Below are 25,298 nucleotides of genomic sequence, written 5' to 3'. Positions count from 1 at the left end.
CAACAGGAGAACCTCAATTTTATCCCCAGCACCCATGTTTAAAAAGGAAAAAAGAAAAGAAAAAAAAAAAAAGCTTGACATGAAACACACCTGTGATTCCCGCACTGGAGAGGCAGAGACAGGATTTCTGGGAGTCGCTGGTCAGCCAATCTAGCAGAATTGGTAAGTTGCAGGTTCAGTGTGAGAGTCTCTCTCAGAATATAAGGTGCAAAGCAACTGAAATAAACACCCAAAATTGAATACTGGTACACACACACACACACACACACAAACACACACACGTACACACACAGGTGTCCAAGGCCCCGCCTCAGGGCTTCCTGGTCTCTGGTGGAGCGGTGGTGCCTTGGGTGTAGCAGTTCGGTTTTTCTGTTTGTTTGCTTGTTTTGGTCTCTAAACCATTTACCTCTCCCAACCGGCAGCTGGACGTCACTATGGGAGGCTGAACACAGAACAGTGCGTCCAGCAAGGCTCCCGGGACAGCGGTGCAGGGAAGTCAGGCCTGCACTCAAGCGAGGTGGAACTGTCCATTCCAGCCCACGCTGGCTGCATTTATGTCATAACAGTTGGTGCGGAGCCAGCCCGGGCTGATGTGCAAAACTGTGGAACGCCTCCCGAATTTGTGTGTCCTCCTTGCACAGAGGCCACACTGATCTTCTCTGTGTCGTTGCAATTTTAGTGTACGTGCTGCCGGAGTGAGGAGGCTGTCCGGGTGACTTTTGTGGTAGACTTCCAGACAGAAGCTGCTTAAGGGCGGGCGTGGTTGTTTTCAGTGGCAGGCAAGCCGTGGTCTGTGGCAGTGCTTACTGTCCTCGTGGTGGGAGACATGGAGATCTGGGGCTAGATCCAGAAGGAGGCGTCACCCTTCAGGCCGCCTCTAGTGACGCCAGCGAGACCACAGGCCCAACGGGTCCACAGCACCAGGTACGGAGAACCCAAGTGTTCAAACACACCCGAGCCTGTGGGGGACATTTCACGTCCAACCCTTAAGAGCAGGGACCACGTCTCACCTTTGGGGGACATTCTAGACTGTAAGAGGTCATTAGCTGACCATTGCCAGAGCTTGTTCTCGAGTTGGTGAGGCTCAGCATTCTGCGATGTTCTCCAGGTTGTATGTACTTGAACACTCTCCCCAGGTAGGACATTGATCCAACCACATCGCATCTGTTTACAAACTGGCTCTCTCCGCAAGGCCACCCTGTGTGGGGTACTCTGTTCCCTTGTGGAAGCCAGCCCAGCCTGCCACCCTGACTGAGCTGTGAGGCTCCGTTGCCTGCTTTCTTTGGCCAGAGTGACAGCTCTCCTTGCTATCCAGAGAGTCCTTCAGGCTCTTTGTGTGATGCTCTTCCAAGCTGCCGTAACCACAGCGTAAACGTGCCTTCTCCCAGTTTTGAGAGCTCAAGGGTGAGGGAACCCAGTCATCCTCACAAACCCCAAGGAGGAGCCCATAACAAAACTCCCCTTAGGGGCTGATGTCATTTCTTACCAGAGGTGTTTGGAAAGGTCTAAAAATAATTGCAGAGTATATTTTGAAAACTTCTCCAAAGTGCAGGGATGGGCCTATAATTATCTTGTTCTTACAAGCTGTTGCTCTCTCGCTCTCTCTCTCTCTCTCTCTCTCTTTTTTTTTTTTTTTTAGTGCAATTATGTGGTCAGCAGTCATCAGCAGAAGATGATGCGTTTGCGCTCTGTGCCGGAACCATTTTCAAAAGCAGCCCCACCCCCACCATGAAGAGTGATCTCAGATCAAGTAAAACAGTAATTGGGTTCTGTTTCTTGTCAGAGTGGGAGCTGGGCTGATAAACTCCTGGAACACCAACACCGAAGGTTCCTGGGAACCCCTGTGGCTGGATTCTCTGTCAGTCTGTGTGTCCCATGGAAGGGAAATGAGGTTCTGAGAAGTTCCGTGTTCTCCCTGTGTACAGGCCTCAGGGAGCTCCCCAAATTGTTTTCATTCAGGCTTTTAAAGGAAGTGGGAGCTGTCTCCGAGGAGCTGTGTGGCAATGGTGGTCGGGAAAAACTCCCGGTTGGAAAGCAGTGTGGCTGCTGGGGTCTCTGCCTGTGGCTTTGAGGTCACACCCCCAAGAAGCTTCGGCCTCCATGAGGCTCTCGATGAGGCCGCTGAGCCCAGGCTCCAGAAAGTTCTCACGAGTACAAGGGACAGAGAGTCTCTGAGACAGTCCCCTGTTGGGCATCTTCAACACCTGACTGTCCCTCAGCATGTAGGGGACAAAGCTGTGGACATGCCTTAGGCATGCTGGCATTAACAGACATGTGCTCCTGGATCTGGCTTTGTCTCCCGCCTTCACAATTACACGGCAAGAACTTTACCCACTGAGCAATTTCAGAGATTGGGTTGTTTTGTTTTGGTTTTTGGTTTTGTTTTTTAGTTTTTGTTTTTCAAGACAGGGTTCTCTGTGTAGCCTTGGCTGTCCTAGACTTTGTAGACCAGGCTGGCTTCGAACTCACAAAGATCCGCCTCTGCCTCCCAAATGCTGGGATTTCAGGCGTGTACCACTGTGCCCAGCTAGACTGGGTCAGAGCAGAAATGCACCTCTTAGAATTCTGGAGACTGTGTGTCTCCTCTGACATCAGGACAGCAGCACTCATGTATGGAGACGGTTCCTCTCTGCTTCAGAAATGGCACCACGGGGTGTTGCTGTAACTCAGTGTTTAGAGCACTTGCCTAGCATGCACCAAGCCCTGGGTTCAATCCCCTGCACTGAGCGTAAACTAGGGATGAAGGCACACACCTATAACCCCAACGCTCAGGAGATCGAGGCAAGACGACCGGAAATTCAAGCTCATCCTCGGCTCTGGTTTCTGGAAATGTCAGTCCATGATAGTGGAGAAAGCACAGCAGCACAGCCCCGTCCAGGTCGGGAGAGTAAGAGAGAGTGGCTGTTCACATTCTGTCAGACCAGGAAGCAGAGAGGGCGGCTGGAGCTATAACCTTCAAAACTTGCCCCTTAGACCTGCCTCTACCACCTCCAGCCGGGGTACAGTGCTCAACAAAGGACCCTATGGGGATATTTCATATTTCCTAACCATGATGGAGAGCAAACATTAGGCTCTGTCAGCTTCCTCAGCCTTTTTGGTGGACACGGTCCATCCATGAAGGTGAAACCTCCAAGGATTTACTCAGCCCCTAGGCTCTACACCCTAACATCACCATGGCTGGGATTAAGCCTCGGCAAATCGATTTTGGAGAAGGCATGTTGAACCCATTGCAGGCAGGAGACAAGGTTTGGGGGTGAGTTTTTCTACTTTCACACAGCACCCATCCCATGAGGCCCAGCAGAAGGCAGGTAGGTCTATATGCTCAGAGGCCCTGGATCTCTCCTTGGGGAAGGGTTCTGGTTAGCCTGCTGAAATTATCTAAGACGGCTGCTCTTTGAAAGCAGCACCAGCTAAGAACTGCTATTCCTCTCAGTGTCCCAAGCCTGGGAGGCCTAGAGGGCTCTCTCTGTCCCGTGTCTGTGACCTCGTTTGCTCTGAGCACCCTGACTGTTCACCTTTGCAAGCACTGCCTCGGGATGGATCCCTGAGGTGAGAACCTTGTCTCCCAGGAAGGCCAGAGAAAAAAAACGCCTCCGGTGACCTGAGCTGACTGGCAGACTTCTTCTGCCTTGAAAGTCACCCCGAAAGGACGTGATCAAAGCATCTACACGCCTCCCTGCTGCTCCAAGTAATTGCTTTTAACATATTCAAAGATAGTTGAAGAGGTTATGTTTTTTGTTTAACAAGAAAAGCTGGTCTGCGCTCTAATCTGTTGTATTACGCTATGCCGAGAATGCTTTCTTTTAAATGTCTATAGAGCTTTTCACTACGGATTTTCAGGGTAATTCATAAACATGAATTAAGTAACTGCCAACTGCTGTGTGGTCCAGGACGGGAAACACAATCTACGGAGAGGAACTTAGGAAGCAGAGAAGCTGGTCTATGGCCTCTGGTGACGCGTCCTGCACATGGGATGGCAAAGCCTGGCTGGGGCAGTCACTCCCAGCACTGCCAGAGTGACTCTGCAGGCGTCAACTTGAAATGGCTGCTTCTCAACTCCCACTCAGACTCCCAGCAGAATGGGGCTTTCAAAGGGAAAGCCACTGAGTGGACAACCCCAGTGGGAGAGGCACAAATGAGGCCTTGCTGACCCTAGGGCTGAGTTCACTGCGGACTTTGTTGTGGACCTAGCCCAGGCACCCTGTCCCTGCATCAAAAATGAGAGCTGCTGAGCTTGCTGAGGGAGGATTGGGGTGGCTGTGGCATTCCCTGGCTTCCAAACACCAGCCCCCACATAACTCTGACTTCCCTTCCCTCCATTCCTCCAGAAGACTAACAAAGCAAGAAGATAACTTTCTGTGAAAGACATGAACTTTGTTCATTACAACGCTAGCTCAAGCTGATTAAACTCATGGCTGGGGTGTAGGTCACCTACACCCCAGGGTTCGGCTTCGGTCCTCAGCACTCCCTAAAGAAAAAAACACGGTGCATCTAGCACACAATGGAGTACCTCACTCCCATCTGATCCAGAGAAAAGGATAAGAAGTAAGCGGAGCCATAGCCCTTGTCTTGAGGGCTCAACAGCCGTGGCTATCAGTAACCACAGACAATATCAAACCCTGTACACACTGGTTTTTCTCTAACATACATGAGAAACTCTAATTCGTAAATTAGACACAATAAGAGGTGAATAGCAGCTGCTTGGAGGCGGATCTCTGTGAATTTGAGGCCAGCCTGGTCTACAAAGTGAGTTCCAGGACAGCCAAGGCTACACAGAGAAACCCTGTCTCAAAAAAACCAAAAGAGAGAGTTTAATAACTATAATAAAACAGAAATGATTTAAATATATACACCCTGGTGATTCTGAAGATGTAGCACAGCTGATAGCGGGCTTGCCCTGGGCTTCATCCTCTGCCCTGTATCACCAGCATGGGGGCACATGCTCGAATCCCAGCACTGAGGAGGTAGAGTTAGGAGGGTTAAGAGGTGAAGGAACCTGGGCCTGTGAGTTGGTCCAGTGGGTAAAATGCTTGTCCCACAAGCCTGACAACCTGAGTTTGGTCCCTGAGAGGAAGAACCAGATTCCTACAAAGAGAAGATCGATTCTACAGAGCTATTCCCCACATGCCCAGCCCTGCACACATATCACACACACAAAGTAATGATAAATAAAAATAAAAAAGCATTCAAGGTCATATTTGGCTACGTAATATGTCTGAGGCCAGGCTGGGCTACAGGAGACCTTGTCTCAAGGAAACAATAGGTAATAAAAATCTGGACTTTAGTTGAGGGCTGGTATGGTGCTATGTAGTCAAATGCTGAATTACTGCCCTTCAATCTGATTGCAGCCCAGACAGGTACGTTCTCACATGCCTCAGGTGATGTTGTGTAAACTTTACTCCCCAGTATTCTCTGACTGGTTGAGTAAAGTAGCCGACAGCCTATAGCTGGGCAGAAGAGAGAGCAGAGGGGCTGGTCTATGGCCTCTGGTAATGCGTCCTGCACACGGGGTGGAAAAGCGTGGCCGGGCAGTCACTCCGAGCACTGCCAAAGGACTTTGCAGGCGTCAACTTGAAATGGCTGCTTCTCAACTCATACCCTGACCCTCAGTAGAATGCTAAGGCAGAGCTTAGGTTCCCAGGCTTGAGGTCAGATAGGGACCACAAGGTAGGAGATAGAAGGAGGAGAGGAAGTGGGAGGGAAGGGAGTGGCCCTAGGGCAGGATGCCCATAGCACATGGCCATGAGCTGGCCTGATGGGACATGAGCAGCGCAGGCAGGACCAAGTACGGCAAGTAACTTGGGGTGTGTAGCTGGGAAATCAAAATAGCTTAGAAGGTTGAGAAGTCTAAAAATTGTCGGTCTCAATGATTTGGGAACTAGCTGGGGTAGAGAAGCCCTCTAGAGTCTTATTAAATAGGATGAGGATAACTTAAGCATAAGTATGTGCCGGCAGCACAGTCAATCTGTTGCACACATGGCGCAGCACTAGGTGGTTAAGGGGCAGGTAATGGATGGCGCACGGATACACTAGATCCAAGGATGGCTAAGCCTAAATGGGAGAGTCTGAAACTCCATCGTGCCACCCAGAATGGTGTGCAATGTAAAACTTACAAATTATTAGCTTCTGGAATTTTCCATGTGATATTTTCTGGCCAGAGTTGACCAGAGGTAACAGAAACCATGGATAAATGGGGAGGCTATTAGCAAAGCCAAATCTAGAGGCATGGGGGAGGCAGGGCTCTGAGTGCTGTGAAAACCCCCAAAACGATGGAGGGTACACTGAGCCAAAGGCACATGCCCAGAGAAGTGCGCTGCGTCTAGAGACAGCAGCGTGTGCCGTTTGAGACAGAGGGCGCCGATGCAGAGCCCCTCCAATGAGCTCCTTATCTTATGCCCCCCAGAGCCAAGCCACAACCATACGGTGCCGCCCTCACTGGGGGAACATAGCTAGCTGGTCACAGATGGTCCGTAGCTGTCAACCAGGAAGGCCCAGGGGTGATCGTGTCCGGAAGCCAGCCAGGAAGAGTCCCAGCTCTTCCTATCTCTTCTGTAAACAGTAGGTGCAGAGTCACAGAATGCCCATTCTTCCAGCTCAGTGGCCAAGGGGTGCTCAGTGCTGCAAAATGTTCCTGAGCCTCACAGGGAGGGACAGAAGCCAATGAGATGGCAAGGTGAGAGGAAAGGGGGGAGAGAGAGGGAGGGAAGAGGAGAGGGAGAGAGAGTCAGCACAAAACTCACAGTGAGAGACTGACCAATGAAAGCAGGGGAGCCCCCTCCAGGACCCTAACTCAGGTTCTCTTGCAGTTTTGGAGTCAGATGGGGTGTTACCTAGAGGAAGGTACAGCCACCCTCCTCCTCAGGGCCAGCTGTATCTGGTTTTCCTGTATCCAGACAACCCACCCCATGACCAGTCCTCCCCTCCCTGTGTGTGTGTGTGTGTGTGTTTTACTCATTCTGGCAAAGAGATAATCAGATTCTCCTAGGAGACCAGTGACAAAGAGCAGAGAGAAGGAACCAGCAGCTCCCAGGAAAGTTCCTCACCGGTGGTGCAGGCCCCAGGTCCATTGTGAAGAACGGCTCAGGCTGCTCACTGGCTCCTCTCTGCTAAACAACCTTTGCCAGGGGTCACTCTTGGAAGCCGGCAGCTCCCCAGACCATGACTTTGTTTCCTTCCCAGATTATTGATAGATTTGTAGATGGTTCTGGGGGTTTCCTGAAAACCGAAATTTGGATGGAAGAAGAAACTGCTCTGAGCAGCTGGTAGACTACACAGTCTGAGGAAAGATGGTGGCACGTCTGGCCATGGCGATGGGCATACATTGAGCCGGGCACAAGGAGGCCGTCCTGCCATGGTAGTGGGGTGTGTTTGTGTGAGTCTGTGTCTGTGGTAGTGGGAGGTGTAGAGCTGTGTGTCTGTGTATATCTGTGCGTTTATGTCTGCTTGTAGTGAGGTGTGTGTGCTAGTGTGGGGAACTGGGGTCTCTGGGTCTCTGTGTCTATCTCTTCGTGTGGCTGTTACTCTATTAAATTATATTACAGCCATTCTACTACCGTCAAGGTAGGTACATGGAGATGTGTGTGGCTGTGTGGAGAACAGAATGGGATAGAAGTTGAAGCTTGGATTTTGTTCATTTTTAAAAGCTTGTTTTATGTTTATGGGTGCTCTGTCGTGCGCATGTTTATGTGAATGCAGTACCCACAACGGCCAAAAGAGGGTGTTGGGTCCCCTGCTTGTGAGCTACTATATGGGTTCTAGAAATCAAAGCCTGGTCCTCCGGAAGAGCTAGTGCTCTTAACCTCTGGGCCATCTCTCCAGCCCCCAAACCTACATTTAAAAAAGTCAGCAATGTATGGTCCACAGGTGAGCCAGGACTTCGGGTAAACACAAATGTTAGATGTTTCTTTTCCTGATCCACACACTTGAAAACAATTTTTGTTGCTGTTATTTTGTTTGTTTGTTTATTTGTTTGTTTGTTTTTGAGACAGTTTCTGTGTGTAGCCTTGGCTGTCTTGGAACTTACTCTGTTGACCAGGCTGGCCTCGAACTCGGAATCCACCTGCTTCTCAAGGGCTGGGATTGAAGGCGTGTGCCACCACTGCTCAGTGAAAGCATTCTTCCGTTTTAAGAATATTCTAGAAAATAGCAAGCGCACATAAAAATAGATAATAAAATGAATCTTGTTTTGTCCTTATTCACCTTTCCCCAGCTGTTCTCTGTCTCCCCGCTTCCTCCTCTTCGTTTTTCTTTATTTGCTGTGGATCTTAACAGCAAGCATCAGAAGCTACAGCCTTCCCCTTAGAACATAAGAACTGAAGTGTGACTGTCCAGGACAAACGCTGTTAGGACCTGATCTTTATTTCATGGTCAAATCCCCGGTTGTCTCAAGACTCTATTGTGCATTTGCTTTGTTCCAATTCATTAGAAACGAGGCTCACGGGCTGTGTGCATCAGCTCCTCTCCTCTGATGAGATTTTCCCCCCCCCTAATTTTTCTTTCTTGATCTTGTAGGTTGAGGAAAGCCAGGACATTTGTCCTGTGTAAAGTCCCCTGCTCTGGACTATGCTGATTGCATCCATCCAGTGTCATTTGTCGTGTCTCTGGCCTCCAGACTTTCTGGGCCAGCGTCATGTAAGCTTGCAGTTGCTGTGACACACCAGCTAAAACCAGCCACAGGAGAAGAGCATGTGCTGCGTGTAGGGATGTCAAGTAGGGGTCAGCCTGATTCCAGTCCTTGTAAATTTCCTCACCAACTTTATGGATAAAAGCAATTTTCAAACTCTGGTTCATCACCCATTTGTTAGTCACAAAACCGAGCTGATTGATTACAAGAGAGTGAGAGAGGGAACTAGACAGGTATAGAAGATAGTAAGACGTGGGAGGGAGGACTGATAAGATAGGTCAGTAGGTACAGGGCCTGCTGGGTAAGCACGGGGCCTGTGTTTGGATCACAGAACCCACATGAAAACATAAAAATCTAGGCATGGCAATTCACGTCTGTAAACCCAGACTTGGGTGGGCAAACACAAGGAGGCCCCTGAAGTTCATTGGCTAGCCAGTCCAGCTGAATTAGTGAAATTCAGTGAGCAACCCTGAGGTTGAGGAGGGGAGGAGGGCTCAGGAGCCCCCACCCTTGACTGAGGCACCATCGACAGTTGACGACTTCTGGGGGAGGGAGAGTCAATTTTCTTTTTTCTTTTCTTCCTTCCTTTTTTTGTGAGTGTGTGTTGGGGGGTGAAGACAGGGTTTTCTTTGTAGCTCTGGCTATCATGGAACTTGATCCGTAGGTCAGACTGCCCTGCCTCTACCTTCCGAGTGCTGGGGTTAAAGGTGTGTGCCACCACCTCCTGGCTTGAGGGAGAGAGTCAGTTCTCATTGAGGGTGTGGTGCCTGGCAGGGTGTTCATGCTCCAGAGGATGGCCCATACCCATAAGTTTGAGGGGAGCACAATTGGGTTATTACAAATAAAAAGGAGAGAAGACATGAAGTTGGGAGAACAACAGAGTAGGGTAGGATCTGAGAGGATTTAGGGGAAGAGCATGGGTGGATGTGACCAAAATACACTGTATGCGTGTATGAAAGTCTCAAAATAATTAATAAAAATACTGTATTAAAAGTAAAATAGGGCCGGGCGGTGGTGGCACACAGCTTTAATACCAACACTCTGGAGGCAGAGGCAGGGAGATCTCTAAGTTCAAGGCCAGGCTGGTCTACAAAGTAAGTTCTAGGGTAGCCAGGGCTACACCGAGAAACCCTGTCTACAAAAACCAAAATAATAATAATATAATAATAATAATAATAATAATAATAATAGATGGGGTTTGGGGAGATGGACCAGTGCTTAGGAGCACTCTGCTCTCACAGAGGACCTGGGTTTAGCTCCCAGACCATCTGTAACTACAGCTCCAAGGGATCAGACACCTCCATGGGCACCAGGCCTACACTGTGAGTGGACATACGGTCAAAAAACAATTCTTTAAAATTTTAATATAAAAGTTTAGATGATGATTAAAGCAGGGCACCTGACATCAACCTTGGGCCTTCACGCTGCCATAGAAACACATCCACACACAAAGAAATACACCACACATACACAAAACACACACAGAGACACACTACACATATACAAAACACACACACACACAACAGAAACACACCACACGTACACAAAACACACACAGACACACAACAGAAATACATCACACATATACAAAACACACACATAGAAGCACAACAGAAATACACCACACATACACAAAACACACATACACACACAACAGAGATACACCACACATATACAAAACACAGACACACAACAGAGATACATCACACATACACAAAACACACATACACACACAACAGAGATACACCACACATATACAAAACACAGACACACAACAGAGATACACCACACATATACAAAACACACAGAGACACACAATAGAGACACACCACACATATACAAAACACACAGACACACAACAGAGACACACCACACATATACAAGGCACACATCCACACACAACAGAAACACACCACGCATATACAAAACACACAGAGAGACCCACAACAGAAATACACCACACATATACAAAACACACACATCTACACACAAGCTCAAAAAGAAAATCAAATAGGAGCTGGAAAGATAGCTCAGCAGTTTAATGGATTTAGTCCTCTCGCAATGGACCCAGGTTTAATTCCCAGAACCCACATGGTGGCTCACAAGTGTCTGTAACTTCAGTTCCTAGAGAGCTTCTTCAGGGACAGTGCCTTCCAAGGACACCAGGCATGATGAGGTACACACACATATATGCAGGCAGGTAAAACATTCACAAACACACACAAAAGTCTAAAAATAAAACAAACAGTAAGCAAGATTAAGCAATAAAAGAAGGATTAACAATAGAATGGTCTTTTAATGGCTTTGATAAATATTTGTGTGAATCAGGTCAGGGTATAAAATATATTTCTTCTATTTAATAAAGACTATGGTGAAATAAACAAAGGAACCAAATTCTCTTAGACACTTAAGAGCTCTAATCTGTGTTAACAATAACCCTGACAGAAGACCTGTTGAGTAAGGGCGTGGGTGGGGTGGGAGGCTCAGAGTTTGGGAACATATCAGAATGTTTGGAGTGGCAACTGTCACTCAGAATAATCTCCAGATCACAAGCCTCTGGGCAGCTGTAAAGCGTGGTTCTTGGCAGCCAAGCCCCAGCTGTCCCCAGCAGCTGCCCTGCTCAGCAGTGGAGAAAGGGCAGCCACATGGCTCTGGGGCTGAGTACACTCCTGCCCATCATGATACTCCCTGGCCAACTTGCCCCAGGCCATCTCTGCTAGAGTGGGGTCCAGGACTTTCAGGGTCATTGCTGAGAACTGACACCGAGCCTCTGACTGCCAAGGACATTAATAGGACAATTGGCAGAATGTGAATGGGTTCTGAGAATTAGGTGTTCGTGACTTAGCACTGTCAATCTCTTGACTGTTTCAAATAGTAGGAGAAAATGTCCTTGTCTGTGGGAAACAGGCATTAAATATTTCGGATCAGGGAAGAGTGTCATGTTGACAAGTTATTTTCAAATGATTTGGGATATGCCTTTTAAAAATCTGCCTCTGCCTATTCTGCAACTTCATAATTGTTTCAAAATAAAAAATTTACTCCATAGATGCCATATATGTAAATATATGTAAATACATAATCATGTAATCAAACGTGTGTTATCCCATTAAGACAATAATGTGCCAGAATATTGGTACAGAGATGTTGTGACACAAGAATTAAAAAATCAAGCTAGGAAAGCGTATCTCTTTTAAAACTTCCTTTCCATATTCATTGTTTCTCATTGCTGTGACCAAACACTTGACAAACAAGTTAGCGTAGGAAGGGATTTTTTGGTGTACAGTTGGAGGAGCTTGAGTCCAAAGGCACTGCAAGTGGAGGCGCCATGGTGGCAGAAGAGTAAAGCTGAGGCCTCACACCGTGGGACAGGAAGTAGAGAGCAGACAGGAAGCAGAGAGCAGACAGGAAGCAGAGAGCAGACAGGAAGCAGAAGACAGGAAGCAGAGAGCAGACAGGAAGCAGAAGACAGGAAGCAGAGAGCAGACAGGAAGCAGAGAACAGACAGGAAGCAGAAGACAGGAAGCAGAGAGCAGACAGGAAGCAGAAGACAGGAAGCAGAGAGCAGACAGGAAGCAGAGAGCAGACAGGAAGCAGAGAACAGACAGGAAGCAGAGAACAGACAGGAAATAGGGCTGAACAATGAAACTTTAAGACCCACCCCCAGTGGCTACTCCCTTAAGGATTCTGTAGATTCTACAGTCTTCCAGAACAGGGCCATCAGCTGGGGACCTGAGCCTTAAGGGACATTCCACAGTCAACCACAACACTTGTATACATGCGAAGGAAAGACTTGTGAGGAAATCTACAGGAACGTTAATGGTTAACGTTAACCAGGGAGACACCGTTTTGCGAAGCTCTGCAATTGTGGTTGAACGGTAAAATTCCCAGAGCTAACGTAACTTGTTTGTCTAGGATCTTGGCCCTCCTCCCTCTATCTGCCTCAGTAATGGCCGCAGGAAAGACGCTTATAATCACCTGGCATTCTTTAATCCACCTCTTAACTTATTTCCTTAACTAACCGTAACAACCAAACACAGGTTAAAAAAAGAAAAAGAAGGCTTTCGTTCCCATTTCCCCTTTCCTGCTCTGCAGCTGCCCCAGCCTATTAGCAGACAGAGGCTACGGCGTTCTTAGACTAAAGAGTGTGCCGTAGTGATTCCCTGGGTGAACCCAGCAGCCCCTGCTACTGTCTCATTTCTTATGGCTAATCTTTCAGTTATCATTAACAAATCTTGAGCTTATGAGTGCTCTTTGGTTTCTTGTTTTTGTGTTTGTTTGTTTTTTCTCTTGGCTCTTGGTATTTCCTAAATTTTCTTTCTTTCTCTTTTGCATTATTTAAAAATATTTATTTTTTTAATGTAAATGGTTGCTTTGCTTGCACAAAAGTCTGTGCACTATGTGTGTGCCTGGTATGTGCAGAAGCCAGAAGAGGGTGTCAGGTCCCTTGGATTTGGAGTTACAGTCAGTTGTAACCTACCATATCGGTACTGAGAATCATACCCAGATCCTCTGGAAGAGCTCTTAGCCACTTCTGAGTCATTTCTTCTAAATTTTCACAATAAGCCAGTGAAATATAGCTAATTTGTGTGTGTGTGTGTGTGTGTGTGTGTGTGTGCATTCTTGGTGCATGCTGGGAATCAAACCCAGGGATTTGGTGAAGGGACACTATGACCAAGACAACTTATAAAATGAAGTATTTAATTGGGGTTTTGCTTACAGTTCCCTAGGGTTAGTCCATAATCATCACGGCAGGGAGCATGCGGCAGGTGGGCAGGCACGGGGCTGGGGCAGTAACTGAGAGCTCACGTCCAGACCCACAGGCAGCAGGCAGAGTGAGCCAGACTGGGCCTGGTATGTAACAAGGCCATGCCCCGAATCCTTCCTGAACAGTTCCACCAGCTAGGGTCAGATATTCAAACATATGCAACTACGAGGGCGGTTCTCACTCAAACCACCACAGGACAGGAGTGCCCTACCCCTGTGATACACACCAGACCACATGAGAGAGGAATCTTATCCATGGACGTTAAATTTTCAGGCCAATTGTGGATCCCAAACTTTTTTTTTTTTCCTGGTGGGAGTAAAGAAATAATTCTATACTCCAGAGGGGAAAAAAAAAATCTATCTATCTATCTATCTATCCATCTATCCATCCATCCATCCATCCACATTTCAGCTGAGTGTGTGCATGGTTTTTAATCCAAGCTCTCAGGAGGCATAGGTAGCCAGACTTCTGTGAGTTCATGGCCAACCAGGGCTACTCTGTCTCAAACAAAAAAACAAACAAACAAACAAAAAACAGGGAGAAAAAAATTTAAAGGATAGATTTTTAGAGTTGAACTAATGCTTATTTATTCGTTTTAATTTAAACAAGAAGATTCATGAGTTAGCCTCTGCTCCCCCCTTAGTTGTTTCCGCAAATGCAAGCTGTGTAGCGGACACGTGACTTCGCAGTTGGTGGCCCTTGTAAAAATAAGCCGAGCCTGCTGAGCGACCCAGGCGTGACAGCTACAAGCTGCAAGCCATGTACATCCCAGACACCGGAGAACCAGGGCTGCCTCGGGCTCTGAGCCTGCTGACTGAGGGCCCTTGAGGGTAGTGGGTAGGTCGAGGCGAAGGGCATCACGTACCGCGGCTGGCGCATCCCCAGGAGCGGGGGCGGGGCGGGCACCGCAGCTAAGCCGGCCTGGAAACCGGCCCAGCAGATGGAAAGCGCACGTCACACCGCGCCTCTCCCGGACTAAAAGCTCTTTATGCACAAGTCAGCCTGGCGCTAGAACACTGTATTCATTTTCTTGTAGCTGCCTGGCTGCCCCATCCCACGTGCCAAGAGAGAATTAATGTCGCACAGCCCGCAGACTGCCATGTCTGCGTGTTTTGCTTTCTCCCAGACTCCCTCTCCTCCTGTATCTGGCAGCCCAGGGGCGGCTGGAGGCCGTTCTTTGACGGGAGACGCGTTTCACTTACGGAGGCTGGGTGCTTTCCGTCCTTCCTCTTCCAAGCTCAGATTCCTTTCTCCGGCATCTGTGCCAGCAAAAGCCGCGCCTTTAGGCGGCGAGATCCCTCCCTCCTCCCAGCAGTACCCCGAGCTCTAAGGAAACGGAGCACTGTGCGTGGCAAAGCACGATTCTGCCACCGGGGAGCCACAGGGGCAACCGCGTGTTTCGCACTGAAGGCTCCAAGGCCTGCGACGCAAATGCCTCGGGGCCGTCCCCTGCGGAGGAGCAAAGGGCTGGGCTGGAGATTCGGCTCATCAGTTAGGAACGCTTGCTGTTCTTGCGGAAGGTCCGGGTTTGGGTCTCAGCACCCACATCCTTATGTTCACAGCTGCCTGTAACACACGTATACGAACACGTGCACACACACACAGACGCAAACGGAGGAGCGAGTACACAAACTAAAGAACTGTTAAAATGAACAACAGGACATGAATAAGCAGCGAGGAAAACTGGAGCAGAATAATTTGCACGTAGTTCGCAGCCGCTGTGTACGGCACTTATGCAGCAAGCCTGGCCCTTCCGAGGCAGATCCTTGCTCGTGGGGGGGTTTAGTGGGGGGGGAGTGGGTCGTTGAGGGGTGGGCCTTTGAAGGGGGTAGCTGCGCCTCCCCACCCTCTCCTCAGCTGCCAGGAGGTGGACGGGTCTCTACTGTTGCCCTCTAGGGGTCCTGAGAAGGTTCATCCTTTCTGCCAGTTGAAAACTTAAAAGGTAGCAGCGGGGGAGACCTCAGACGCCACAGACAGGGTCAGCTGGTGGAGAACGGCTTTTATCAGGAGGAGATACATACATGGAGGCGCAAAGGGGAAAAAAGACCTGAAAGGCAGGGCATGCTGGGTGTGGTGCTCGGGGAGGGAGCCTGGGGTCTCTGTGGGGGCTGCTGTTTTTAGGGTCCCCTCCCCCCCAATTTAGGGCTAAAAAAAGACAGGGAGGTCCACAAACCTGGGGTAAACACATTGTGGTCTGGCCTGGAACTTAGACCAGTCCACTGTCCAGTGGGCAGGGAGCCCTATTAGCAGGAGAAAAGGCCCTCTAGGCCTATGTTTGAAGCTGCCAGGCTTTTGTCTCAGGTCAGGAGGATGGAGAAGGAGCCAGCCATCTTGGAAGTCCACCATTTTTATTATCTAGTCATGGCCCCTCTTCCTGTCCGTGTGTCTATTAGGGAATCTGTCTAACATCTAGTCTCTCATATTTCCTGCCCGTGGTCTTCAGTCTTCACACATGCCCAGAAAAGGCAAAGCCAATTGACTAGAACTGAATCCCTAAAACCAAATGATCTTTTTTTTTTCTTTTAAGTTGTTTAGCTCATGCATTTTATCACAGCAACAGAAAGCTAACACAGTAGTCCCAAAGGCTTAGGCGAACATAAGAAATACTTGAAAAAAAATTATGACTAAAATGAATTTTTAAATTTTTGTTAAAAATTGTAAACCTACAAATTAAAAAAGAAAAACATTGACACACCCTAAATACAAAAAAAAAAGACAGAAAACTGCTTTAATATACAGCATAATCAAGTATCTCAAAAGTAGGTAGAAAGAGAAAATGTGAAACATGGCTCCCAAATGAGAGTTCATGCCAGCAGGAACAGACTTACTGTAAACAGGAGAAGGAACAGGCCTTCAAGCACTGAAAGGTGAGACTGTCAACACTAAGGGAAAGCATGTTTCAGAAACTGAGGTGTGAGCCTGCCCTGGTGGTTCAGGTGTGTAATCCCAGCAGACAGAAGGACCAGGTGTTCCAGGCCAGCCTGCGCTCTGCAGTGAGCAGTCCTGGGCTCTCTTTCTCCTCGGGAAAGCAAGGGCTGAGGCTGGCTGTAGCCTTTGTCTAGCCCCAAACTGCCTCCTCCAGCACTGTAAGAAACAAACAATAACAAAACAACAAAGGTAGGACTTCCTGCTTCCGGTCTGGAGTTTGGCAGTCACCACTGCTTTCTAGTAAGTGTAGCAATGATCATCACTCCTTTTTTTACCATCTCCAATCGAGGTTTCGAGGTTCGAGGCAAATGAGTGGAGGGGAGGTCGGACAGTGAGCGGCACAGCACACAGGAGCCTGTCAGCTGCAGAAAAATCTCACCATAAGGAAACCAGACCGGAAACCAGACGTAACTAGCTTCCTCGAAGGTGAACTCGCCGTGGGTGACTTGAGAATGGTAGCCACGCTTGTTTCCTGCTGGGGCACCACCGGTCTCGCGGTAAATCTCAGAGAAAAATCCTCAGGCAGGGAAGAGGAGGGGAGCCCCTGAAAAACGGGTCTCAACGGCAGCTGGGCTCAGGAGCCATTCTCTAAACCAGATGGTGGCTGGACAGGAAGAGAGGCTGCTCCTGGAACTGTCTCTACTACAATTACCTGTCATTGTGGATCAAAAGAAGTCTTTTCATACAAAGATGTTAAAAACTGTTTTCCCCAAATTCCTGTGGTTTGATTTAGAAATAACAGCGTTCTGTTTCCTGGTGTTTGATATAGCAGAACAAACTCCTGGTAACTAATACAATGTTTTGACTTTTGTTTTAGGATGTTTTACTACAAATATCCAGGGAGGAGCTCTTTAATTGAGTACATCTGAGAGACAGGCTGTTCAGCCATGCATTCGGACTGTCAGCTGCTGCAGAAGTCTGGGCGAAGGGCCCTTCAGTAAGTGGTCTCTGTTTAGGGATAACGGAGGGCAGCCGGGGTTTCTGATCCGGGGGCATCAGCTCGTACTTGGCACCTCAGGTGGGGCAGGGTCGAGGGCGGGAGCTAGAGCTGAGAATTCTTCATCCCCAGGCCAGGATCAGGGCTGTGGAGATGGTTTCTCAAGAGGGGAAGCTGCTGGGGCCACTGCACATTTTTACTACACAGATAGGCATGAAAGCAAAACAGCCATATAAGACAAAGCAATCTTTAAAAAAATAATAATAATAAATATCACCTGTTTTCCATCCCTCTGAGGACCAGCTGCACCTGTGTCTGCTAATCCAGGGTGACCCACTAAGGACATGGGCTCTGCTCAGCTGATCCGTCCCTGGCACGTGACTAGACTACTGAGGAGCCACAATGGGGGACCAACCTGAGATGGCCATCGAAGGATGAATGGTTAATGACTGTGTAGTCTATACACACAGCGCAATACTTCTCAGCCCTTAAAAGTAAGAGAAGTTGTTGGGCTTGAGTTCCAGGACAGCAAGCACTAGTAGAGAAAATTGTCTTAAAAAACAAAGCCGGGCATGGTGGCACATGCCTTTATTCCCAGCACACAGGAGGCAGAGGCAGGTGATCTCTGTGACTTCCAGGCCAGCCTGGTCTACAGAGTTTCGCTGTGTAGGCATAGCCAGAGCTACATAGTGAGATTCTGGTCTCAACCCCCTGCCTCCCAAAAGAAAGAATTGTGTCATTTGTGACAAAGGGGATGGATCTGAAGGACAAATCATGTTAGGTAAAATAAGGCAAGTCCAGAAAAACAAGTATGAGACAACCTTACTTACCTATTGAATATAAAGTATAAATGGATCAAAGCAGACAGTAGAATGAAAGTCACCCGGGGCTTGGAGCAGAGTGAGGTATGGGTCAAGGGGGCCAGGGCGGATTGTTCATCTTGAAAAGATGAACAATTCTGAAAAGATGAACAATTCTTGAAAAGATGAACAATTCTGAAAAGATGAACAATTCTTGAAAAGATGAACAATTCTGAGATTTGCTGAGCGGCAATGTGACAATACTAATGTACAGAACATTTCAAATGAGATATGAGTTCATTTCTAATTTCTCTTCAGAAAAGGGGTAAGCGATGTGATAGACATGCTAATTGGCTTTATTTATGAGTTCCAGTGTTACCCAGGTCTGAACCCTGCAACCTTGCCACCAGCCTGGCAAGATATGGCCATGGGTGCAATAGTGGCTCAAAATGTCATGGGAGGAACTAACCACTTTCTGTGGATTTAAGGTTAGTTCACAGGAGGCAACACATACCCAGTACTGTCAGTCTAGCCTCGAACCCACGGCTGGGAGATCATAGGTCCCAGGAGTGAATCTGTTGCTAAGCTGACATAGGATCACATGGCCTTCTGAATTCCTGTCTCTATCTGTATAATGTAGCTCTTGACACTCCTCAGAGAGGCTTCTTGGTGCAGTCCACAGCCGTTAGTGCAGAAACTCACACTGGTCAAAGTGTAGAGAAAGCATGTCTTTGGAGTGCTCAGCCGTAAATGTGAGGGCCATCACGGAGGAGTGGGCAGAAGCATTGTTAAGGTCAGAGGTCAGGGAAGAATGATTCAGAACACTCTGTTCTGAAGAGGAGAGGATTCTAGCACTCATGACTCACCGTGCTGCCTGCTCAAGGCCTGTACAAAATCAAACCAGTCAGCATTCCACATGACAGCTGATGGCCTCTGAGGGGAGGGAGAGTCGGCTTTCTTTGAGGGGTTAGCACCAAGATGGCCAACTGTGCTTCAGCGGGTGACCCCACCACCATGAGTAGGGTTATTAGGAACACATACATAAAAGTCAGGCATGGTAGCACATACCTTCATTTCCAGCACTTGGGAGGCAGAGGCAAGTGGATCCCTATGAGTTTGAGGCCAGCCTTGTCCGCAAAGTGAGTTCCAGGACAGCCAGGGCAGTTACACAGAAAAACCCTGTCTCAAAAACAAACAAACAAACAAACAAACAACAACAAAAAAACATATAAATTTGGGAGGAATGTTGGGGTAGAAAGCAGATCTGGGAGGAGTTAGGGAGTAGAAATGATCAAAATATCCAAAGGATTAATAAAAAATATACTTTAAGATTCCACATTTTTGGACCGCAGAATGGCTCAGGAGTGGAGGCACTTTGCTGCCAAGCCTGAAGATCCGAGTTCAATCCCCTGAGGCCACATAGTGAAAGGGGAGCACCAGCCCCCATAGGTTTTTTCTGACATCCATAGATATGCCATGTCATATACCTTTACACACACACACACACACACACACACACACGCAAGAGATAACTGTAACTTAATTTAAAAAGAAACCCACATTACATGCTTACTATCACATTACATGCTTACCACATTATAGTCTCCAAATATCTGTAATTAGAATGTATTAAATGATATTAGATTTTAAAACCAAAGAAGCATTTGTCCTTGAAGACATCTTCAAGGAGGAAAGACGAGAAGACAATGCACACGTCCTGAAGGATCCCGAGGACCGAAAACGAAGTAGTCACAGGAAATCTCAGTCAATATCTACTTTTCTGGAAGAAGTGCATCATTGGGGGTGGGCCCGAGGGCCCCCGTGCTGCTCTGTTTTTGCTGCTCAGTGCATCGTGACAGGCCTCTTCATTCTCCTGCTGCTGTGCCTTTCCTGCCATGATGGACCGGGTCCTCTCCAAAACCATAAGCCAAAGTAAACCCTTTCTCCCTGAATTTGCTTTTGTCAAGACATCTTGTCACAGAAACACAAACAAACCTCAGACAGCACTCCACCTTATTTTTTTTTTCCATTTATTTTTAATTTTTGGATACAGGATCTCTCGCCAAACCTGAAGCTCACCAGTTAGCTAGACTGTTTGGCCTGCAAGCTCCAGGCATCCATCCGTCCCTGCCTCCTTAGCGCTAGGATAATAGGCGCACACAGTCCTGCTTGGCTTTTACATGAGTGTTTAGGATCTAGACTTGGGTCCTCACTCTTTCTCAAGCCCCGCACCCACTGAGATGCTCTTCACCCTATTTAGAGCTGTATTCTAAATAGCATTGCCCTCTCTATTTCTCTGACCAGCTCACTCATCGAGTCGCAGCCTGTAATGTTTACCCTGGCAGTTGGCATATCTGGCTTTGAACTCACTTCCTTGCTGTTTGTTTTCTATATGCCTCTTCTGTTCTCTGTGGATCCTTTCCTATTTTCTGCCTCCTTTTAGATCAAACTGAATATATTTATGATCTTATGGTCTAGTCCTCTGGTAATTTTATCCTTATTTGTTTTGAGTCTGGTTTTTTTTTTTTAATGGATGCCTTAAGGTTTGTAACATGCACTGTAGTCTATAATAGTCTGTCTTGAAATAGTGTTCATGCCTCTTGGTGTAGGATAAAATTGTTTGATAAAACTAGGTGTTCATTTCCTATCTCCTGGCCTTTTGGCTAATGTTGTACAACTTTATTATATACAGGCTATAAACATCGTACTGTATTTTATTTTTGCTTAAACACTCAGTTCTACTTTAGAGAATTCAAGACAAAGTGGAAATCTGTACTGTATTTAGCACTACGCTTTCCACTTCCCTTCACCAGTTTCTGTCCATCTCCCGGTACTGATTTTCCTGTGTGAAAGGCAGAAAGCCACGCTCTTGTAGGACGGGCCTGCTGCTCATTAAATCTTCCTGTCCTAGGTGCCTTGAAAAGTCTATGTTATGTCTTCACTGTGAAAAGATATTTTTTTATTAGTTACAGAATTCTGGGTTGATTGGTTTGCTTTTTCCTTCCAGCACCCCAGTGCTCTCCTTCCAGCACCCCAGTGCTCTCCTTCCAGCACCCCAGTGTTTTCCTTCCAGCACCCCAGTGTTTTCCTTCCAGCACCCCAGTGTTTTCCTTCCAGCACCCCAGTGTTTTCCTTCCAGCACCCCAGTGTTTTCCTTCCAGCACCCCAGTGCTCTCCTTCCAGCACCCCAGTGTTTTCCTTCCAGCACCCCAGTGTTCACCTTCCAGCACCCCAGTGTTTTCCTTCCAGCACCCCAGTGTTCTCCTTCCAGGACTCCAGTGCTCTCCTTCCAGCACCCCAGTGCTCTCCTTCCAGCACCCCAGTGCTCTCCTTCCAGCACCCCAGTGCTCTCCTTCCAGCACTCCAGTGCTCTCCTTCCAGCACCCCAGTGTTTTCCTTCCAGCACCCCAGTGTTCTCCTTCCAGCACCCCAGTGCTCTCCTTCCAGCACCCCAGTGCTCTCCTTCCAGCACCCCAGTGCTCTCCTTCCAGGACCCCAGTGCTCTCCTTCCAGCACCCCAGTGCTCTCCTTCCAGGACCCCAGTGCTCTCCTTCCAGCACCCCAGTGCTCTCCTTCCAGCACCCCAGTGCTCTCCTTCCAGGACCCCAGTGCTCTCCTTCCAGGACCCCAGTGCTCTCCTTCCAGCACCCCAGTGCTCTCCGTGCCTTTGTTACTTTGTAGTTAAAGTGTCTCCCTTTGCCCAGGCTGCTGCATTCAGTACATCTCTGTTATTGCTCTTTTTTAGCTGTTTGGCTGTGATGCCCTTGGCTTCATTTTCTTCATATTTCTTGCCTTTGTAATTTGTTGGAGTTACTGGGACTAAGGATTTATATTCTCATCAAATTTGGGAAGTTTTTATTATTTCTTCGAAGTGGCTAAGTCCTCCCTCCCTGTAGGGACTCCAACTTAACTGTGCGCTAGAACACTGGAGGTGTGACATTCTGACACACTCTTCAGCTCTACGTGGGTCTGACTCGGTTCCATTTTTGACACTTCAGTCTGCATTCTCTTCCCCTGCACCGTAGAACTGCATCCTGTTCTCATGCGTATTTACCTCAGGCTTTCGTTTGGATTGTTTTCAAATGTCATCTCTTCTGCTTCTTCTTCTTTCTTTCTTTTTCTTCTTGTTCCTCTTCTTCTTCCCTCTCTTCTTCTCTTCTGGTTTTTTGAGACAGGGTTTCTCTGTGTAGCCTTGGCTGTCCTAGAACTCGCTCTGTACTTCAGGCTGGCCTTGAACTCAGAGATCCACCTGCCTTTGCCTCCCGAGTACTGGGATTAAAGGCGTGCACCACCACTGCCCAGCTCAAAAGTCATTTTTTATGCTTCCATGTCTTCATTTAAGATACTGAGTCTTTCCTCTGTATTTTAAACATGTTGAATATATTATAATATCTATCTATCTATGTCATCATTGTACAACTATATCTTTAAACATAGGGGTATTTTTAAAATTTTACATGTATGAGTCTTTTGCCTGCTTGTGTGTAGAGTGCACCATATTCATGCAGTGCCTGGAGGAATTAGATTCCCCGGAATTACTTATGGATGGTTGTGATCCACCATGTGGGTGCTGAGAACGGAACCTAGGTATTCTGCAAGAGCAATAAGTGCTGATAACCAAACCACCAAGCCATCATTCCAGCCCCTAAATATCTGTTTAATGTCACTATTTATTAATTCTATCATGTATTTCTGAAACTGTTTTTATTCTTTTACTTCTCCATTATTAGGAGTCAGATTTTCCTAGTTCTTTCCATATCTGACAGCATTTGTTTGTTTGTTTTTAAAGACAGGTTTTTCCCTGTAATCTCAGTACTCAGGGAGGCAGAGGCAGGCGTATCTCTGTGAGTTTGAGGCCAGTCTGGTCTACAAAGCTAGTCTAGGACAGCCAAGGCTACACAGAGAAACCCTGTCTAGAAAAACAAAAGAAAAGACAGCATTTCTCTGTATAGCCTTGGCTGTCCTAGAACTCGCTTTGTAGACCAGGCTGGCCTCATACTCACAGTGATCCACCTGCCTCTGCCTCCTGAGTGTGGATATTAAAGGCATGTGCCACCATGCCCAGCCATGCCTGACAACTTTTGGTTGCATGTCATCCACTATAAACTTTCACTTTTGGGATGCTCATTTTTACCTTTTTGAGGTGTCCAATATTTTTGTGTTTCAGTAAATATTACACTTTGTTCTGGGATGCAGTTGATCTACTTAAGCCAGAGTGACTCTTGAAACTTAAGTTTTGCTCAGCAGAGAAAAGGGGTTAATATTGTCAAGCAGCAGAGTTCAACAGAGACTGTTTCCTCCTAAGCCAGCAATGCTCAGCCTTCCTAATGCTGCCACACTTTAATGGAGCTTTTCATGCTGTGGGGACCCCCAACCCTAAACCAAAACTGTAATTTTCCTACTGTCATGAATCATAATGTATCTGATACGCAACCCCTGTGAAAAGGTCATTTGACCCCCAAAGGGACTGGGACCCACAAGTTGAGAACAGTTGATGGATGCTGCTAAGGCACCTGTTGGGTAGGAGCCTAGACTATTGGTGACCCCCACAAGCGAGGAGCCACCCAGTGCAGAATGACTCCTGTGTGAGCATCCAAAATGGTTTCTTATGTTTTTTTTTTAACCTCCTAATGTGTGTGTACTGAGTGGAACTCAACCAAAGACTTAATTGTTACTTAAATGCCTTCTCTCTCTCTTGCGAGCGTGTGTGCATGAGACAGACAGACAGACAAACAGATAGAGACAGAGATAGAGAGAGAAAGAGATGATGATGACGATGATGATGATGGTGATGATGATGGTGGCATTCTGGAAGGTCAGAGGACAACTTTCCGAATCAGTTCTCTCCTATCATGAGTTCTGGGCTTGCCCTTACCTGCTGATTCAGGGGTCATCTCATCACCACTTGCCATGAATTTCTAGTGTGTACGAGTGTTAGTGTGTCCATATTTTTGCCAGTACAATTAAATTAATCTATGAAGATTATTTTATGTGTGTGTTGGGGCCTGTGCTGTGGGAAACTGGGGAAGATCCAAGGACAACCCTCGGGTCCTCATGTTTCTGTCTTGGTTGAGTCAGGATCTCTCGGCCTATAAGCGAGGCTATCTGGCCTTCAAGCTTCTGGGGTACCTCCCACCTCCACGTCATATCTCTTGCGAGCAGCCCCAGCAGCCCCATACCCAGCCAGCTCTTCTACGGGCTTCAGGGATCTGATCTCAGGTTTCCATGGCAAGCACCTTTACCTCCTGAGGCAGCCAGCCCAGTGAAGAGTTTCTAACTCCAGTTCACAGCATGCACTTTTATTTTCACTACCTGAAAAAATTTAAATACTTAAAATAAAAAAAAGAAATTACTTTTAAATTCTAAACAAAGGGACCAGCAAGATGGTTCAGTGGTTTAAGGCAACTGCCACCAAGTCTGACCACCTCAATCCTGGTATCTTCATGGTGGAAGGAGAGAAGCTACTCCTTCAAAGTGCCCTCTGACCTCCACATACATGCTGTGACGTGTATCTAGACAGAGAAACAGACACACAGTGACGCAGACACCCAGACACACACACATACACACACACACACACACACACACACACACACACACACAAGAAGAGATAGATCTTGAAGTCTCAAGTTGGAAAAAAAGGAAAAAGCAAAGCCAAATAAGAAGCTGTGGTGGCTTGTGACAAGATCCTAAATTAATATGTGAGTAACAGTGCTAACCTAATATCACATATTTCTGATGGCTTGGGATAGTTGCTTAGGTTTTAAACTAACCAAAATCTATGCAAGTCTGTTACTCTGTAAAAGTTACTCCTGACAGCTCACAGCATACTCAGTAGTTTATAGCATCTTAAGCTCTGTCCATACCAAACCTCAAGGGTGGCTTTAGGAGTGTTTTATCTAGTTGAACGTAAATTACTTATGCGCATTGCAGAGGGTCTGTTATTGTGGAGATAATATGTCCAAAAGAAGGTACATTCTGCAGGTGGTGGTGGTCATGCACGCCTTTAATCCCAGCACTCAGGAGACAGGGGCAGGCAGATCTCTGTGAGTTCAAGGCCAGCCTGGTCTACAGAGTGAGTTCCTGGACAGCCAGGGCTACACAGAGAAACCCTGTGTCGAAAAACAAGACAAGCAACAAAATTAAGTACATACTAAGAACTTGTCAGAGAGTGCTGGGGAGGTCACCGTTGGTAAAGCGCTTGCCTTGTAAGTGTGAGAGCCTGCTGGTGATGGGTACTGACAA

At 47.4% G+C, this 25,298-nt stretch overlaps 1 non-coding gene across 1 annotated transcript; it reads right to left on the bottom strand.

The window, feature by feature from the left end:
* Positions 1–596: 596 nt before the first annotated feature.
* Positions 597–703, bottom strand: LOC132649395 (U6 spliceosomal RNA). The gene has a single exon (XR_009587831.1). It is a non-coding gene; the product is annotated as a U6 spliceosomal RNA (small nuclear RNA).
* Positions 704–25,298: the final 24,595 nt, after the last annotated feature.

This window comes from Meriones unguiculatus, chromosome 19 (genome assembly GCF_030254825.1).
Source record: "Meriones unguiculatus strain TT.TT164.6M chromosome 19, Bangor_MerUng_6.1, whole genome shotgun sequence".
Lineage (NCBI taxonomy): Eukaryota > Metazoa > Chordata > Mammalia > Rodentia > Muridae > Meriones > Meriones unguiculatus.
Note: the sequence above shows the minus strand (reverse complement) of the source record. Positions and strands in the feature narration are given on the sequence as shown.